At 43.1% G+C, this 5,830-nt stretch overlaps 1 pseudogene; it reads left to right on the plus strand.

The window, feature by feature from the left end:
• The first annotated feature begins 363 nt into the window (after window positions 1-363).
• The window catches only part of LOC103083671 (uncharacterized), a 21,423-nt pseudogene continuing 15,956 nt past the window's right edge, over window positions 364-5,830 (plus strand).

Here is a 5,830-nt window from a genome sequence, read left to right on the forward strand (position 1 = left end):
TCCTCTCGCTCGCACGCACGCACGCGCGGGCCCGGACCCCGCAGGAGGGCGGCGTCGCGCGGCACCCAGGCCTCCGCGCTGATCCGGGCGCGACCTCGGGATTCTCGGCTTCACCTTGCATTCCATGCAGCGGGGTGCTAGGTAGTCATTTTACATTTGAGCTTGGCAGCGGTTAGTCGATGGGCTGACCTCGGGAAGGATTTCTGTTGAAGACTCGCTTCTCTTTGCCCCGGCTTGCCCTGATTTCAAGTTGCGTAAGTGCCCAGGCTCGCGGCAGTCCGGGAGGTATTTACTTATTAAAATTCGCACAGAGCTATGAAGGGAAGAAGACATCTTGGGAAGTTCTTTGCTCTTGCAGACGAAATGCGCGTTCTCCTTCTAGAATCAATAGAAAAAGAAGGCTGGGGATACGTCGGGGTTGCGAACAGGAGTCCCGGGAGTCGCATGCTCTCGAGAAATGCCTCTCGAAACCCTCTTTGGTCTGGAGAATTCAAAGAAGGTCTGTCCCACCCTGAGTTGTCACTAACTGTTGCTTCTTGGGAGGAACGGAGAAGCTTTGAGGCGCGGGAGCTGAGTGTGCTGTATGGGCTCTGGTTGCCCCGGCCTCTGGGTGGAGGTTGTTGAATTAATTCAGAAATAGTATTTACTCTCCTCTCTCGGCACCCCTGAAACAGTGCCATCTGAAAACAGTTCCCCATTCTGGCCGCTTGTCTGTGGGTGGCACAGTGAACAGGTCGGCTGAGGCATCACGGTGTGAAAAGTTGAAAGAATAGTTCAGTGAACAACCATGCACATTCCTCCGAGAATGAGTAACTCAACATTTTGCGGTAACTGCTTTCTTTCTCTCTCGCCTAAGACAAAGACATTCTCCTATGCAACCACATAAGAAACTAAATTACATCTAAGAAACTTAATAATTTGACATCACCTAATATCCAGCCCATATGCAAATTTCTCCAGTTATCAAAAAAAGTCATATATTGGTTTTGTAGAAAGGTAGTCCCATGGCGTCCAGTTCTTATTTAAGGGATGCAATATCTTCTCTTACCGAATGGATAATAAGACAAATCTCAGGACTTTCTCTTTTAAGTTTCCTCTGTTTCCTGAATTGTCTATTTAATCTTTTTTTTTTATTGTTTTAAGCTCTTTCAAGTTAAAGACATTTTTTCAAATTTGTGTGGATCTCTGCCTAACATTTACATTAAAGACTGCTGCTAGTCAAAAGAAAAAAAAAAAGAGAGTCCTGTGAAGATTCATGCATTGTATTTGTTGTTATGGTTGTCTCTTTTAATGCGGAGCAATCCTCCACCTGTTTTGTTTTTGTGGTTTTAACTTTTTAAAGAGTCTAGGCCAGTTATTTGGCAGAGGGTTCTACTTTCGCAATTTGTCTGACCTTGTTTTCCTCTTGATGTCATTTAATTTTTTCTCTAGATCCCATATTTCCTGTAAGCTCGAAGGAAGGTTGAGAGGTTTGATTAGATGGCAAGAATCCTTCTAAGATGGCACACTTTATGAGGTTCTCTTACTGTTTTCCATCAGCAAGATTATAATAAATATTAAACCCCTGTTATTTTTATATGCATAATATTAGATTGTCCCAGTATCAGTGGTCACTGAAATCTGAAGTGTTCTCCAGGTTTCTCTATTAAACTCCATTTTCTCTTTTGTGGTTAATAGGTAATCTGTGGGGTGGAGACTTTGGATCTGTTTGGAGAAGAAAGTCTTAGATCCCTGCAAGGAGGACATGGGTTACAAATCCATTCACCTAGGTGGATAGAGTAATCATCTGGATCATTCTGGTACCTAGTGTTAGGCGCTTCATTGAATTAGGTACTTAGCTTCATTCAAAGAACAGTAAAACTCTGGACTCTGGAGTTTGGGCCACCGTAGGGTTCCTGTGGATAATTCTGGTAAAAGCAGTGATACTTTCTACAAGGTCTTGTGATGTATGTTTTAAGAAGGCTTGATAAAATCCAGGAGGAGTTTCCTATATGTAACTGGGCATACCTGAACTAAACCCCCAGTTCCATTCTAACAACAGAAACAAATCAAGAATATGCAATACTGTGTATAAACTCTGTCTGTGATCACCTGGTCTCTGGCTCATATCAAACATCTGGGGGTATGAACTCATCCATTTAAGCTTATAAGCCCCACTGGGTGAAATCTGTGTCAAGTTTGCTCTGTATAACAATGATCACTTCAGCTCCCACAAGAGGAGTCTCAAAGGGCATCTTCTATTCCACAGACAAATGTAGGGTTCTAAACAGAGAGCCTGTATCTCCACTTTTATAATTTTTAGTGAGTCCATCAGTGGATCATATCAGTGGTTTTTGTTTGCATCAGCAAATTAGTGTCTGCTCATGCCTCTGCCAGTTGATCTGAATTTCATCAGAGTCAGCTTTCTAAAAGTCCAAGGCAGAAGCTGCAAGGCAGAAGCTAGACTTGAAAGTTATGTTGCATCATTTTTGTGACATTTTATTGGTCAATAGGAAGCATATGACTGTTCGGGATTCAAGGGGAGGGGATCAGACAAAGCATGAGCACCAGGAGATGAGGCTCACTGCGGAGTGGGGAGGGAACATATTTGGAAAGGAGCTACCACACTGCTCTAGGCCAAATGCAAACTTAAATGTGTAGTATTGATCATAGTGGTGCTTTGCTCAAAATCAGGTGGGTCTGGATCATCTATTTTACTTCAAGCCTCATCATAAGCACCCATCCCCAATTGTGATCTACACATTTACAGGAAGACTATAAATATGGGCCCCCATTTCTTTTTTTTTAATTAATTTATTTATTATTTAAGTTTGGCTGCATTGGGTCTTTATTGCCACGCACGGGCTTTCTCTAGTTGCGTCAAGCGGGGGCCACTCTTCGTTGCAGTGTGTGGGCTTCTCATTGTGGTGGCTTCTCTTGTTGTGGAACACGGGCTCTAGGTGCGGGGGCTCAGTAGTTGTGGCTCACGGGCTCTAGAGCACAGGCTCAGTAGTTGTGGTGTACGGGCTTAGTTGCTCCGCAGCATGTGGGATTTTCCTGGACCAGGGATTGAACCCGTGTCCCCTGCATTGGCAGGCAGATTCTTAACCACTGTGCCACCAGGGAAGTACCCCCCATTTCTTTTTGTTTACAGATTTCTTGGTTCAACTGCTTCTCCCTTACAAAAGCATTGTTTTTTTTTCCCCCCTATGGGAAGGAGAAAGAATAGGGGCATGAAATGTACATTTTAAAATTATTTATGGGGGGCTTCCCTGGTGGCGCAGTGGTTGAGAATCTGCCTGCCAATGCAGGGGACACGGGTTCGAGCCCTGGTCTGGGAAGATCCCACATGCCGCGGAGCAACTGGGCCCGTGAGCCACAACTACTGAGCCTGCGCGTCTGGAGCCTGTGCTCTGCAACAAGAGAGGCCGCGACAGTGAGAGTCCCGCGCACCGCGATGAAGAGTGGCCCCCACTTGCCACAACTAGAGAAAGCCCTCGCACAGAAACGAAGACCCAACACAGCCAAAAATAAATAAATAAATAAATGTATTTTTAAAAAAATAAATAAATAAAATAAAATTATTTATGGTATTTTGGAGGTTCTCTGAAAATAATAGAGGTAGAAATAGGAGTTAAAATGGGTGTACAACAAAATTATTTGTGGATAGTAGCAGTGTAAGTCTAGACACTGGACTTCTTTGACACTGTGTAAATATTCAGATCTGAATCCCTGGTTGTGATTCTTTTTCTGGCTCCAGCCCTGGCAGGTAGCTGTGCCCTTTGCAAAGGGAAAAGTGATTGCTACCTGCTGATGCCTTTATCACAACCATTCTTCACCTCACCTTGGCTGACAGTTCACCTCACTAAGTAAAGGAAATCCATTGGTAACAAAACTAGGAAGGCTCCATTGCAAATAGAGTAATATATGGAAAAAAATAGACCTCTGTATTTGGAAGGATGCTTTAGGACACTGATATTATATCTTACAAATTCTGTATTTTTATTTTTGAAAAGTCATATTCCGATACCTGTTTTTTAAAATGTTTTGAATGTCCTATGAATAATGAGTGGATATATGTGCTCATAGATGGCAAAACCTCCCTAGGATGCAAAACAGAGCCATGGACAGCAGACTAGGGGGATGAAATCCTCTCAAGTGAAATGATTGGGAAGAAAAGGTCCAAAACCTTCAAGAGCTTATTTCCTTCAAGGCAGTTTCCTTGTTCCTTGTGTAGCGTTTATTCAGCTTGTGATTCAGTTATCTATTGCATCTCATATACTAAAAATATCCATTTAATATTTCTCACAATTCTGAGGGTTGGTTGGCTGGCTCCTCTGTGGTTTTGTCTGGGTTTACTCACACAGTTATATTCAGCTATAACAGGGGCTGGCAAAAGTTTCTGTAAGGGGTGGTAGATCGTGCATATTTTAGGTTTTGTGTCTGTTGCATATTCTTGTTTGTTATTTATTGATGATTATTATTATTATTTTTACAAACCTTTAAAAAGCAAAAGCTATCTTAGCTCAAGGGCCCTGCAAAGAAACAGGCCGAGGGCCAGATTTGGTCTGCAGGCTGTGGTTTGCCAACACCTGAACTGGAAAGTCAGCTAAGCTGAAGGTCAAAGGTGACCTCACTTACGTGTCTGGCACTTGGTGATGCCGTCCACTGAAGGCCATGGTTCTCCTTCTGGAGAATCTTCAGGACTTCTTGTCCTCCAGGGGCTCCATTGTCAGTCTGTGGGCAGCAACCAAGACAGTGGAGGTGGAAGCTGTCAGACTTGTTAAGGCATAGCTGGGGAATCACACAGGGTCACGTATGCTACATTCTGTGCATTAGAGGAGACCACGAGGCCAACCCAGATTGAAGGGATGGGCAGCCAGACTCCCTGTCAGTGGGAGGAGCTGCCGATATCCTGGCCACAGCCAGCTTAACTAAGTGGAGGATTTCTGCTGTCCGCATCACCCAGGGAGATGGAGGGCTGATGCTGACCTTGACATTAGATTGGCTCTCACAGCCGTATTCAGATAACTTGATATTGAGTCATAAAACTATGGATTTCTGATCTCTGATGGCAGCTACTGTTCTTACTCTTTTGACCATATCACCCCAGACTGTTTCGCATTCTGTGAGCACTCACTCATTTCCCTCAGTACTAGTTTATAGGTGTCTCTGCTAAGAGATATCAGCTCCTTGAAGGAAGGACCACGCCCTACCACTCTGCCTTGCTGTGATATATCTTCAATAGATAGGTATGGAATTTAATTAAATAGCCTAACTGAGGTTTAACATCAGGTTATTTGCTTACTTCACAAAAGCAAAACTAATTTAAGAATCTTGCACATTACCTCCAAATTCTGGAAGAACAGCATGCATCAAAGAGTTACGTTTCACACCCAAATACTGTCTATCAATCAGATAGTTAAACTTCCTAGCAGTTTTCCAAACATATAATCAAACGTTAGGAAGCAGTATGCTTAATGACAAGTTTGAACTAGCAATCAGCTTTAAGGACATATTACATTTTAACTCTGTGTCTGCAGATGAAAATCAAAATGTAGCAGCATAGGGAGCTCAGCTTGGTACTCTGATGGCCTCGTTGGGTGGGATGTGGGTGCAGGCGGGGAGGTCCAAGAGGGAGGGTATGTGTATGCGTATGACTGATTCACTTCACTGTGTGGCAGAAACTAACACAACATTGTAAAGCAATTATACTCCAATAAAAAAAATTAATAAGTGGAGGAGGGGAGAATGTTAAAAATCCAAACCCATTAAGAGTGAGGTTAAGGGGAGAAAAACAAATCCAATAAACATGTGCTATCAAGTAAAAAAAAAAAAAAAAAAAAAAAAA

This window comes from Lipotes vexillifer, unplaced genomic scaffold, assembly GCF_000442215.2.
Source record: "Lipotes vexillifer unplaced genomic scaffold, Lipotes_vexillifer_v1.1 scaffold641, whole genome shotgun sequence".
Lineage (NCBI taxonomy): Eukaryota > Metazoa > Chordata > Mammalia > Artiodactyla > Lipotidae > Lipotes > Lipotes vexillifer.